At 39.1% G+C, this 13,749-nt stretch overlaps 1 protein-coding gene across 1 annotated transcript in view; it reads right to left on the bottom strand.

The window, feature by feature from the left end:
- LOC121858276 overlaps positions 1 to 829 on the bottom strand; it is a 31,989-nt gene extending 31,160 nt beyond the window's left edge. The window contains exon 1 of the mRNA XM_042354586.1: positions 775 to 829. The gene's annotated coding sequence lies outside the window, so the exon portion shown is untranslated. The remainder of the gene's footprint in view (positions 1 to 774) is intronic.
- Positions 830 to 13,749: the final 12,920 nt, after the last annotated feature.

The following is a 13,749-nucleotide window of genomic DNA, read 5'->3' as shown; positions in this document are numbered from 1 at the left end:
ATATTAGAATTGTTAAAACACAGTACTGCCTGATAGATTACCACGCATCAGCCCTGGTCCTTCGTGACGGGTAAGGCATTGACATGCTCGAAAAAATGCAACATAAAGCCCTCAGAATTATCCTAGGATGTCCCATGAGCACTTAAGTACTTAATATGATGAAATAACTAGGTATACACAGTGTCAAAGATAGATTAATTGAAGTCAACCTCATGATAGGCCTGAGGCTTTTGCTTGGTGATACTGATAACATTGTTTCCTTAAAATTACTAGAATGTATGAACCATGGGACTGGTGAGGCTAAATGGATCCAAACTACAGCTACACATAATTATGAAAATGTTTGGACGAAACCATCTGTACAAAGTTGAGACACAACAGCACTTCCTATCACCCTGGCGAATAGTTCCCTTCGATATCACAATACAGACCTATCCGCCTAAGTGATTAATTATACAAAGTATTTATCTCCTGTCAAAGTCAGAGCTCTTTAACACATACACACCCTACAGACTGACGATAACATCACACAGACCATCTACACTGATGGATCTCTTAACACCGCCTGTGGGAGGGCTGGAAGTGCTATCGTTGTGACAACCTAACGGTAATACAATTGAGAAAGGAGGTAGAATTAACAACTGGGCATCCACTCTACAAACTGAATTAGTTGCCATACTCACAGCTATTAAATTTATTGAAACCACTGTCACTGACAGTCTCATCATCACTGATTCTCTATCCTCACTACTTGCCAGACACAAATATGCGTACCTTGTTGACCTGGGTGTCAAGATCAAACTGTTGTGGATCCCCTCTCACATACTGTAGGCCTCAAAGAACATGGCACAGTTGATGCCCTCGCCAGATTCGCGGCTAATAAACACTGTTGAATACAATCTTGATCTTTAAAAAAAATAAAATAAATAAATAAATAAAAAATCCTTTAAACTTTAATTAGAAAATTACTTATAGATGAATTTGACGCAAGCATACAAGTGTAAACAGGATTTAGTCAATCCATTGTTTACCATGGTGAGACGTGTCAAGCGAAACATGTACAGTATATGAAGCAAGTAACATGATCACTAGATTAAAAGATGTTGTTACCGCTAGACTAAGGCTAGGTTATAAGTACCTTTGGCAGTATATCCCTCAAGCAGATGTGAACAAAACTAAATATAAAGTGTGGTCAAACGTATGGCCACACACTCGAACACTACGTCTTCGACTGGATGAAGATAGAACCTTTAAGGGACAGGTCCAAGCGCACTGTCTGTGAAATGGCACAACACTTTATCTCTAATGGCAAGATAGTTGACATATTGAGATTATATCCACGTTTTTGCACTCAATAGCTATATAATTTCCCATGTATAGAACCAAACACACAACGTGCTTAAATACCTCTTACTAACGCAAATGTGAATAACAAAGTGTGCGGCCAGACATACTGCCGCACACTTCTGTACTCACACAGTTGCGAATAAGTTACCCTCTATGTATAGAACTAAGCAAAGAATTTATTTTAAATACTCTATAATATTCAATGCCATAATATCCTGACCTTTGGGTTAGTTATAAAGACCGTTTGTGAACTCTATTCAGTAATCCTTTTGCGCTACCGCTCACAGGATGAGTATGGGGTGCACACAATAAGCTAGCCGCCATAAGATGGTAAAATTAGAAATTAAAACAAAATATGTAAGAGTAGTTTTCGGTGGCATTATGAAATCTGTTCTTTTTTCTTAGCTACTATGGTATAGTCTCGTCGGACAGTTTGTTCTCATAGCAAAATTATTAGTACAAAATATAGTGTGACAGCCTTCACCTACATAGTCTTGAACCCATAAAAACAGAGTTTCCATCTCTCATAATTTGTTATTGTTGTTGAACAAGTGTATTTGTGATCGTTTTACGAGTTTAAAGACATTCTTCGTTAAAACGCTGTAATAACAGTATTATAACCTTTACAATGGTTATTTTGGGGTATTAAGTAAATGTCTGTTTTTATATATTGAACTAGCGGAATCGCTCTTTCGACTATGCCGCGGAAGGACGCCATCCTCCGGGAGGCTCCACATTGTCTCACTGTAGTGCATTAAGGTGTCTGCTTTGATCCTGACTTTGTACTCGTCAGAAGACATGTTTTCCAGGGCATTTTTAAATGACTGTACATACGTGTTGTGCTCATGCAGCATTTCTTGGATAGATAGGACAATGTCATGTCTGACACCTTGAATGTTGCCACACCTAATAGTAGTCTGCTTTTCATGATCTCCCATGAAGTAGATTTGGAGGAACATTGCCTGCTCTTCTTCCAGTGGTAAGAGGGATCCTGCTTTGTGATAGACATGACCCTGGACTTTGAATGTGGGCATGTATCCGTGCTCACGAACTACTGTGGTAGCTCCAAAGGATGTCATCTGGAAGCATGAATTGTACTTCCGTATATTTTCCAAGAAGTGTTTGACTCTGGTGTTGTTCCCAGCATGAGAGTCTTCAGTGGTTGTGGTGGTTTTTCCAAATTAAGCAGTCGTACTTTCCCATGAGAGCAGCACAGTCCAGCAGATTCTCCTTTGTACTTCTTTGCACCGCAGTATTCACATGTCTTATCCATGTTGCCAATGACAACAGAGGGATACCTTCATATTCTATATAAAACATCATCCATCATCACTACATATAACACCACCCATCATCACTACATATAACACCAACCATTATCACTATGTATAACACCACCCATTATCACTAGATATAACAACATCCATCATCACTACATATAACATCATCCATCATCACTGCATATAACATCATCCATCATCACTACAGATCGGTAAAGTAGTTTCCGAGATTCTCGTGCGGACACACAAACAAAAAAACACACATACACAAACAAACAGACAAACTTCTTTGTATTATATAGTTAGATAAAATTCCGTCAGGAGAATCAAGAAATAAATTGACTAAAGATTAATTTAAGAAGCTTTCTTATAAGGACACAAACCGTTGTTGAACTACATCAGGTTTAAGTTTAGAGTAAACCAACTACTATCAATGTTAATTATATCTCGTCGATGAAAGTGAGGAAAGTACTTACTACTTATCGTTTCTTAAGTCAACTTTGCTTTGAGTTTTCTCGCCTATTGGCTTTGTGTGTAGTGAATTAAACAAACGCGTTAGTGAAATTTGCTACGTAAACAAACTATTATTAAGGATGAGAAACTAACCTTTAACCATCGTTACTCTCATAAAACTTGATAGTTACACTGCAGTGAAAGAAGAGTATATTCGTTTTTCTGATGGTCATGATGCAAAAAGCTCAACTTTAAACAGTAAAGGCAAAATATTAACTGTTACTTTGTACGGCTGGCAAGCATGAGCACTAAGCTGAGTCACTCCGCTCAGGGGGCAACTTTAGACTAAAGATATGTGAGTTTTATTCTTACTGTACTATAGATGATAACGTTGTCACGAATGCAATTAAGGCACTATTACAATGATAACTGTTACCTACCGTTTTTGCTGCGTTATTCCTCTATTGATAAACTGGCACAAGTCACTGTCCTAAAACATCAACGGGCAATATAGCGATAGTTGTGGTGCTGACAGGTTGGGCACGAACACTAGACTGGGAAATTTTTACATCTCAAGGGTCTTATACTCTTATCTACACTCTTTCGCTCAGGATATTGTACGTGATGCCAGAAGCTTACATTCAAGCTATGATTTAACTCACACAGTTTTGAAATGTAGAATGTTATAGTTCACAAGAATCATAACATTTTAAACTGTGGTACCATTCCGGACTCATGTAAACTCCATGGTAGATGTTACACTTATAAATACGGTGAAAATATTGGTGTGCTTGAGTTATAGACCTTAAAGTATCCGCTCTCAAAACTCTTGGTAATAGTGGTGACGCAGGAACGTATTTCCCAGCGTGGAAACTCTAATAACATTGTAGTATCTTAACTAGATGCAATATTTAAATTATCATGAGCACCACTGAAAACTCTTGCTGAATTTCGTATTGTACTCTTCTCACTAATACCTTTCACTTCCTGCCAAGATGAGGCCTCAGATAAGACTTTACTCAACTTGCATCTCATATTTTCACTTGATATTAGAACTCGTTGATAGATTCCTCGCCGCTTCTTCATTATATTGGTTCTCGATTTTCTTTCTCTTTCTTACATCACCTTGTAGCTGCAGTATCATTTATTTATTTCATTTTATTTTTATGAGCGAAGAAACCCAGACGAAAATGTTGATCGAGGAAGCGGGATCCTAGTGCTGTCACTAGGTACCCCTGTACAATAACACCAGAAGCATCTGGCAAGTGTGACAAGTATATACAGTATAAATATTATAAAGGGGCTTACTAAAGCCTAAGGAAAGAAGGATATTCCTTTAACACATAATCAATGTTATTTACATAGTATCTGGCCAGTATGTCCTTCTTATCTTAGGTGGGAAGTACAGAGTTTGTGAGCTTCAGGAACCACGTCCTGTCCCTGCTTTCGGATAACATATGCAGTCAGTACCACCACTCACCAGGAGGGTGTGTGTACGTGTGGCGGGATACGACGTCTCACTTTCCAGGACCAAATTCAGTTCCCGTACGTCAATTTCTGTATCAACTGAAAATCCGAAATCCGTGAGGAGTTTTTCTGTATCCTGTAGTGTTGTTGCTGTTGGGATTTCGACATCAAACATAATTTTCTCTCGAGCTTTAGAAAGTTGGCTATGATAAACAGCTCGCTTATTGTTGTTGTTTTTTTAGCTGCTCATACTTTTGTCGGAAAACATTTAACCTCCCATATGATGTCCATGTATTGCTTTGTATGCTGAATCTTAATATGCTTGACTCTGACAATGTTCTCTCCTTTACTCAACTGTTGGGTGACGGGTTCTGCTCCTCGCTTAAGTTCAGGGTTGCCAACTCGGATTTTCAAATGTCGCTAGGCTGGTACCTAAAAGTAGCTAAATGTCGCTAAATCTTCCATGGAAAGTCGCTAGCTATTATTCCCCCCCTTCAGGAATTTGATGCAAATAATATTTTCATAATGCCGACTATAATGGACGGAGTATAAATAAAATGCATTGTGTAAAAATAAAAATATTATTTTTTTTAAAGTTTAATGTGCACACTTACCTATTATTCAATAGTAATTGCATCCCAGTCCTCTTCGTAGTGTGAACAACTGTAGAGCTGGAAGCATGTGAAGTGCTTGGTTCAGGTTCTCTTGTAACTGTATGCCTCCACAGTCCCTATCTTTCTTAAAATATCACTAGGAAGTTCATAACTTGCACAACAGGTGTTCTGTCTTTTTAACCCATACTTTATTGTAAGAATTGCCTTTAATGTCGATAGTTTCATTTTGTTGCGCAATTTTGATTTCACAAAGTTCATATTATTAAATGTGCGCTCTACATCTGCGTTTGAATGCGGAAGAGATAAGGCAGCGAGTGCAATTTCAGCCAGATCATGGTAAGGGTTTTCACCGGTCGCATCTCTGTAATTTGCCACTTCTGACCACAATTTTAGGGTGTTAGATGTTTCTGTCCAGATTGTGTGATGCAGTTTTTTCCACTGGAAATCAATCTTGGTAAGGGTGCTGGAATCTTTTGTAAATAAGTGTGCCAAACCAAGTATATCTGATTTAATAGGCTTCAAGCATTCATTGGCACTCAGAAAAGAAATAGACTGCAGCACACGAATGTTGTCAGGTAAGCGTTGACGAAGTTGTTTTATGAGTTCAACCCGTTCAAATGTATTGTCCCTGTAACCCCGTTGCTATATATTATGGCTCGAAATTAGGAAAACTGAGTTTTCATAGACAGTCCAAAAGTATCCAGAAAGTCGCTAGATTTCTGTGGATATCTTTAGATTTGCGACAAGTCGCAAATCGCTCTAAAATGTCGCTAGAAAAAAACAAAAAGCTCTAGATCTAGCTACAAAGTCGCTAAGTTGGCAACTCTGCTTAAGTTCTCACGTTTTATCCCTCTTGGTGCCCTAGGTTTGGTTAGGTTAGGTTAGGTTAGGTTAGATGTTTGAATGAATATTAAAAATTTTAATTAGTTTTAAGTTACTCTTTTTAATTTTTTCTCATGCTGTCATATATGATTTAAGAAAGAAAATTCATTAAACTTATGGAGGGAGACCAATTGTGGCCGAGACGAGAGAAGGTAGTCCGTGGCCTGCTGAGGTTCCCTTAATTTTCATTGATATCCTTGTTCAGGTTTATTCTAAAATAACATGCACTATTTTTGCGTCCACTCTCAAGTTAACCTATTGTTTGTCAGTTTGTGTGAGTGATATCTCAGGCTTCTTTTAAGTTAGGAAGCTGAAATTTGAGCACAATAGTGACCAAGTACTTTGACTAAAATGAGTAACTTAAAACTAATTAAAAATTATATATTCATTCAAACATCTAGGCTACAGTATAACTTAAGGTATTTTTTTTTTTAAATTAAAGTTGGCTACTATCACACAAGCACCGGCAAACGAGCCTAAATCATATACCAGTTACGGGTTACGAGCCTAAAGTATATCTCAGTGCTTGTGGATTAATTACCCAGTAGGTGAAGACAATGACCAGATTAGGTTAGGTTAGGGTAGGTTCTTTTGGTTATGTTTTTAATTCCATATTAAAATTCTGCTTCGAAACCTTGTGCACCTTTGTCGGGGTCAAGCGTAACAGGGTGTGAATGGTTTTATAAACGTTCATGCATTTTCCGAAACTGTAATTATCATCAATGTATTCAGCACGGAAAACTGCATTAATAAACGTTGTTTTTCGTTCCTAAATCGTGTGCCGTTGTCTGCGGAATAATTACCATCAAGTTTTCGGAAATATATCATGAGTTGATTTACAAATACCTGTACTCCTCACCTTTCTACGCTACATGAGAGTACAAGAGAATTCGTTCTGGGATGTAGGAATAAATCATTTAAAATGTCTAGTGCCATTTGTACTGAACCAGACTTGTTTTTCCCTTAATTTTATTGCTTAGCGTAACTAAGCGTATGCATAAAGCTAGATTACGCACTTAAAAACTTTAGAAAACGCAATAATGCATTATTCGTGAATGATGTAATATATTAATTAAAACAACTAATTACAAACAATAATGAGCACCACAGAAAATGTATCTCTCTAATTTCTGATTTTTAATGACTCTTGGTTGTAAGGCGCAGGCTGCGCAGCAATGCATAGACAAACATTGGGAGTCTTTTTAATGTCAGTGAACCAACTATCCTACTTCATGTTGATGATGACGTTATAATGAATTAATACACTTTAACAATTAATGTTTTTAAGCGCAAATCACGGTTGGTGCACTGGTCATTAAAAATTAAGAACCAAGAAATTTCATGAAAATCGGAGGGGGGGGAGGTGGTGTGAGCTGCCGCGCCGCCTGATGTCAGCCATTAATGTTTACGGTTACCTCACCTCCCGCTCGAGTAAACTACTGTCTTACATCTGTTTGTACAAGTTCATTGCTTGTTAACTTAAAAATATGTGAGTGTGCCTACATAAGCAGTAGTTTAATTAAGGAAAGAAAGAGAAAATCATAAACAATGAAGGAAATAGATACATAAAGGTAATTAGTGATGTGTAGGCCTAACGTACATGAACACTTTTTTCCTCCCACGACAAGTGCAACTTAATGATTGTGTCGTGAAATCCACCCATATGTGTGTCCCGGTGTAGTGGATCTGGGAAAATCGTACAATTTCTCTTACACGTGGTAAACTAGTGTGTTAAAGGATTTCCAAGAGCGAGTTGCCTTCTTCCCCCAGTGAAGTGTGTGACGTGTGACGTTGGTGAGTAACTTTTCTTTGAACTAAATTTTTTTTTCATATCTTTGAGTTATCTTCCGGAAATTGTATATTTAATCATATTTCAGGATATTTTTTTTCGAACAATTTAGACACTTTGATGTCTAATCTTTATTTAAGAGGTTCCGGAACTGCTTCTCACCTTGCACTGGGTCGTGCCACACTGCCAAAACCAGCTGTACTTCTCTGTCGCCGTTCTTGAGGTAGCAAGGTCACCAGATTAATAGTCCTCTAAATTCCCCCTTGTCGCTTCCCTCCAAGCTCTCCACCGCAGACTACCAGCCTCACAAGATTCCTGCAAAAATAAGCCAATATCCTTACTATTTATACCCCAATCATCTACACTTGTTGACACATAATATCCACCCTTCCCCCTGCAACTCAACCACACATTTGCTTATATTGCAGCACTAATTCCCAGCAAGTCGGGGGATAACCGGATGAGCTACTATGTGTTTACAAATTATAAATACAATGTGGTTTCCACTCTGTAGACGAACAAGAGGCGCAGAGCTACCAACCCCTGTGACACTCACTATTACCACACGCCCGCCAACTTCAAATATCAAAACCTCCGCTATTACACTACAATGAGTTGAACTTTGAGTTTTGCTGTTTAGGAGGAGGAGGAGGTAACTTATTAGAGACGCTATATCCTCATGCTACTTGGTATTTTTTTCGCTGTTAGGTTACGTACATTAATGACGTTCAGGGAAAAAACCCATCAAAGCATAAGTTTCCAGAACCAACACTATGGTTAGATGCGACAAATGTACTCCAGGGGGGGATTATTTAATCAAGCAAACTAATAGGCTCCCTGTCTCTGTTGTACACGTCATGAAAATATGTACCCTGCCATTATGTAAACAAGATGTTTTCGGTGTTTCCAGTTGCCAATTGATCCTAGCTTTGTCTTGTTTGGGCTTGTTTGCCGCCAACACCTGGATCATTACGGCAGTAGCAACGTTATTAATTGTTGGAGGGTTGTAGTTGTTGGACCCTTGACGTCCTCTAGTAGTGTTCGCTGGAGTGTTTAAAAACCATTCATTACTCAGTGTTGAATGTGATAGTGAGATGCATGAGGCAGTTCAAAATGGGTGAGTTGTCTGCGCCAAAATGATAGTAATTGAAAAAAAAAAGCATTTTGAAAATATAAACGAATGGAGTTTAAAGAAAAAAATTCTTTGGCTAGTTTAAAAGTCAAAATACATAGTCATCAGCATTACGCCATACAGCCGAACAGGTTCACGGCTTAAAAGTCCCGAACTTGTGGCATAATACGATGGCCCACAATAGAGTTTATGATAAAGTTGTACATTTTGGTGCCTTGGGTCAAAACCAGTTTGGCCACACTTCACTAAATTTTTATTCACACAGTTGGGTGGAAACAAGGAAGGTTCTGGTGAAGAAATAAAATGGATGGAATGAAAAGTGGGGACACGCATAAAACAAAATAGAAACCCTGTATTTTTGCTATATCCCCTAGTACGGCGAGAGGTAAATCGACTGCCTTCTCTCTACAACGTTGATTACTTGTGCAGTTTAGATATAGTTGGATCGTAACAAGGAGAGGGCTTTATTCTGTTTTAGTGTCTTCTTTTTTCCCCAGATTCCCTTGGCTTAATTTACTTTATGTTGGGACACCTACTTGAGCAAAATATTAATTTATATGTTCAGATACACTGCATTTAATTCTTCAGTTAGGCTACAACAGTTTATCGTGTCAGAGTTTGATATGAAATGTTTCAGTCAAAAGTTCTTGGTAGCCCATCATGGTTTGTAACCCATCGTGGTCTGTCGTCCATCATGGTTTAGCTTTTATAGCCCATTATGGTCTGTAGCCCATCATTGTCTGTAGCCCATCATTGTCTGTAGCCCATCATGGTTTGTAGTCCATAATATTTGTAGTCAGTAATTTTACCTCGCACACCGGGATAACGAGGCCTTCCATGCTGGTTCTTGAATTTCCTAGGGTTTTCTTTTTACCGGATTTATAGCGAAATGACAAGACATAAAGAGGGTTGACTCCCAAAGTACGATACGTAGTTAGAGTGACGATGGAAACGGTATTGTGGTTTGGAAATAATTTGGCTCCTATGAATCACGTGACCCTAAAGTTTTGGACCCGTCATGTGGTAACTCCTATATATAGTCTGGCAGCGTGTGGTGGCTAGGATTTGAGGTTAATGATTAAACAGACCATTTGAGCGATATAATGCCTAGCCCATGGCGGCCCCTGCAGTGAGATCAAACCGGAGTAGCAGGCATCTATCCTCTTGACATCGTAATGTTGGTATCCTTACACACAGTCACTGATGCTCGTGCTACTCCATGTATGTGTAATTGTGTATATACGTGGATTTGACGTAGTGTTCGACATTGATATAGAAAACATTAGCGGGGGGGTTGGGGGCGGGTTTCCGGTCATTTTTGTAAATGGTAAAACTTAAAGAACGGTCAGATATGGATAACTATATACGCGTCTGGTGTTGCAATCGGCTTGTAAGTCTTAATGTTTAGAACGTTAAAGGCTGTGTTTTCTAGTTTGTGTATGTGGAGTATAAATTGTCTTTGGATTATAATGTATACTAGCGGAATCGCCGCCCTCCGGGCGGCTCTTTCGCTAGGCCACGGTAGGACGCCACCTTCCGGGAGGCTCCACATTGTCTCACTGGAGTGCATTAAGGTAGACCACATTTTTGGTTTGCCATTAGCAGCAAGTATGTACAGATTTTTGCCAGTTCCCACTCTGGAGCATCCAACATAGAACTGTCCATGAGAGAAGCAAGGAAACACCAGGTTTAGGCCAACCATCTTTAGGGACTGTCCCTGGCTTTTGTAGATGGTCATGGCAAAGCTCACTTTAACCGGGAACTGAAGTCGCTTGAACTCAAATAGCAGGTCAGTGGTGATGAGAAGCATCTTTGGTATAAAAACGTCCACTCCTTTAGCTTTTCCTGTCAGTATTGTAGCTTCCAGTACACGAGGCATTATATTCTTGTGATGACTCGTCTCTCATTTTGAGTATGATGTCTCGTTTCTCAAACTCTTGACCGACGATCAGGATGGCTACTTCATCAACTGCAGGAGCATTGAATCTTCTTTCATGTTCTCCCTTAGGGGTCGTGTCTGCGTTGATCCTGACTTTGTACTCGTCAGAAGGCATGTTTTCCAGGGCATTTTTAAATGACTGTACATACGTGTTGCGCTCATGAAGCATTTCTTGGATAGATAGGACAATGTCATGTCTGACACCTTGAATATTGCCACACCTGATAGTAGTCTGCTTTTCATGATCTCCCATGAAGTAGATTTGGCTAAACTTTGCCTGCTCATTTTCCAGTGGTAACATGGATCCTGCTTTGTGATAGACTTGACCCTGGACTTTGAATGTTGGTATGTATCCGTGCTCACGAACTACTCTGGTAGCTCCAAATGATGTCATCTGGAAGCATGAATTGTACTTCAGTATATTTTCCAAGAAGTGTTTTGACTCTGGTGTTGTTCCCAGCATGAGAGTCTTCAATGGTTTTTCCAAATTAAGCAGTCGTACTTTCCCATGAGAGCAGCACAGTCAAGCAAATTCTCCTTTGTACTTCTTTGCACCACAGTGTTCATATTTCTTATCCATGTTGCCAATGACAACGGAGGGATACTTTTCATGTTCTATCTCATTGTCATCGTTAAATGCTGCTCTTGCAAGTGAATGCCACTGTGTATTCTTTCTTAGATTTCTGGATCCTGCAGCTCACTGTCTATTAGCATTCAAACGAATTTCATGCGCTTGATCATTTTCTAGAGAAGGCTTTTCTGCTGTTTGCTATCTGTCAGCATTAGGACGGGATTTCCTTTCCTGGTCTGTTTCCTGTGACTGACTGTCCGCTGTTCGCTCCGGGCGGCTCATCTGCAAGGCCACGGTAGGACGCCACCCTCCGGGAGGCTCCACATTGTCTCACTGTTCAGTCCCCAAAACTTCTTCTTCCATCAATAGTTCATTAACGGTGTATGTAAGTTCCCCCATGTTTTTCACTACAATGGTACAGAAAAGTAAATTTTTTTAGCATTAAACTGTTATTATTTTATTGTCTAATCATCACTACGTATAACATCATCCATCATCACTACATATAACACCATCCATCATCAGTACATATAATATTATCCATCATCACTACATATAACACCATCCATCATCACTACATATAACACCATCCATCATCACTACAGATCGGGAACGTATTTTCCGAGATTCTCGTGCGGACACACATACAAACAAACACACACACAGACATACTTCTATGTTTTATATACGTATATATATATATAAGGAATTAAAATCAATAAACCTTAGTGATGGTCAGTTCAAAACTGATAATATGTTACATAAATTTATTTGTCAGTGGCCCAAGGTTAAAAATGCTTTGAAAACCTTTGATCTAGATGTATGATAGTTATTTTGTGGGTCCCTTTTTTTCTGACCTGACCTGGCTAGTCACGTCACCCCCCTTCTCTTAGCTCCTCTACGTGTGTGTTGGTGTGGGGATTAGTGGATGTCATCATTATGACCTGACCTCATGTTTTTAGGTCACCCTGTATATTTAAGCCTCTCTCTGTCCATGTAATCCAGTTGCCTCTGAAGATGTCTTGAATGTCTTGAATAGACGAAAGCTAAGGTACTCCGTTGTTTCCATTTTCCCGTGTGATTTTATCAAGATATATATATATATATATATATATATATATATATATATATATATATATATATATATATATATATATATATATATATATATATATATGTAATATTCAGAAATTTCAGTGTAATTTCAAACGCTGCGCCATTGGCGATACTGAATTCAAGGTCGTCTGAGGGAAGAGAGCGCTCCTGCACGTAGTGAGAGCTTTTGGAACTAGGCCTATATGCTATTAAATGTAGTTTACCGAATTAATATTAATGCGAAGCATGAAATTAAATGACGTTATGAAATTTGAAAGTATTATAGACGTTATCAGTATGAATAATGTTAAGAATGTTCCAAGAAAGTTAACTGTTAGGCGGAAAATATGTCACGTAGGCCTCGGCTACCACCTTGGGTAAGCACGAGCTTGGCTGGTCCTCAGTCAGACGACAGCGATTGGACAGACAGGATGTCCCTACGAGTTCGTCCACAAACGGTCACGTGGTCTAGTCACCTGCGTTGCGCTATTGCAGTATAACAAGTAAGTCTTATTCGATCTCAGACAGGGTTTAGATAGGGCAGTGATAAAGTTAACAAGAGCTAACAGTGAGTTCATTTCAGGGTTTCCATCAGAACCCACTTGACTGCGAGAGATTGACTGCAAGAGATTTACTGCCGTTTGAGACTGCAGTTTGATGATTAGCGATTGTCGCAGTTTGAACGATCAGTGCAGGCTTGTCACTGGTCAGCAGGGATATCAAGGGATCTCTTGAGTGAACAAGTGCTCCCGACAACCAAAACGACACGGGACCAGCATCAGCATTGGGTGATCAGTTCTTCCCACGTGGGTGCACAACATAACGTGTTTTCGGTCAGCTAGAAGTATTACCTACTGGCCAGGGTCACCTGCTGGCGTTCTCTCTTCCCGCCCATGGACGCACTGAGAGTACACTGAGGCTATCTGAGTAAATTAATGGTCACACACTGAGACCATGAGTCTAAGGGATACCTATAGAAACATTTTTTCTCCCTTATTATGGATGTATGTTGAGTTGGGTGAAGCAGGGTTCCCAGGTATTGGTGGATTCAGTAACTTCTTAATAATAGTGATAATATTTTTGGGTGTAGTTAATACCATTTTTTCAGTTACTGATATTATCTTGATATGTGTAGTTTAATATTTCTTAAATAATTTTCATAATATTGTTTTTTAATGTT

Source organism: Homarus americanus, unplaced genomic scaffold, assembly GCF_018991925.1.
Source record: "Homarus americanus isolate GMGI-L3 unplaced genomic scaffold, GMGI_Hamer_2.0 scaffold57980, whole genome shotgun sequence".
Lineage (NCBI taxonomy): Eukaryota > Metazoa > Arthropoda > Malacostraca > Decapoda > Nephropidae > Homarus > Homarus americanus.
This window is presented reverse-complemented; position numbering and strand designations above follow the sequence as displayed.